The 353-nt window shown below is 45.6% G+C and overlaps 1 pseudogene; it reads right to left on the bottom strand.

Annotated features, from left to right (window-relative positions):
* Positions 1–234: 234 nt before the first annotated feature.
* LOC146039838 (5S ribosomal RNA) lies at positions 235–353 on the bottom strand (annotated as a pseudogene).

The following is a 353-nucleotide window of genomic DNA, read 5'->3' as shown; positions in this document are numbered from 1 at the left end:
ACATCAACTGTTCCTCTTGCAGTACAAAATATTGACATTGGAAAATTGTTAATCATGGAGGAAAGTGACAGTAGTGATGGCGCAGGACACACCTCCCTAGGTGTTCTGAGGATGTAAAAAATTGAAGGAATGAAAGGAAACCTGGGGGACAGCAAATATATGATTAGAGAATGGGGTAGAAGGGATAGCAATTGGGCTTAACTCTCACCGCGCTTTCACCTCTACTGATATGATAGATTACAGCACCGACTATTCCCTGTTAGTTCCCCAGACAGGTACTGGGCCGGCCCAACACTGTTTAGCTTCTGGGTTCGGATGGTACCAGGCGCTTTCAGTGGGGTATGGCTGTAAAA

The sequence above is a fragment of the Crinia signifera genome, chromosome 9 (genome assembly GCF_055691185.1).
Source record: "Crinia signifera chromosome 9, ASM5569118v1, whole genome shotgun sequence".
NCBI classification, from domain to species: domain Eukaryota; kingdom Metazoa; phylum Chordata; class Amphibia; order Anura; family Myobatrachidae; genus Crinia; species Crinia signifera.
This window is presented reverse-complemented; position numbering and strand designations above follow the sequence as displayed.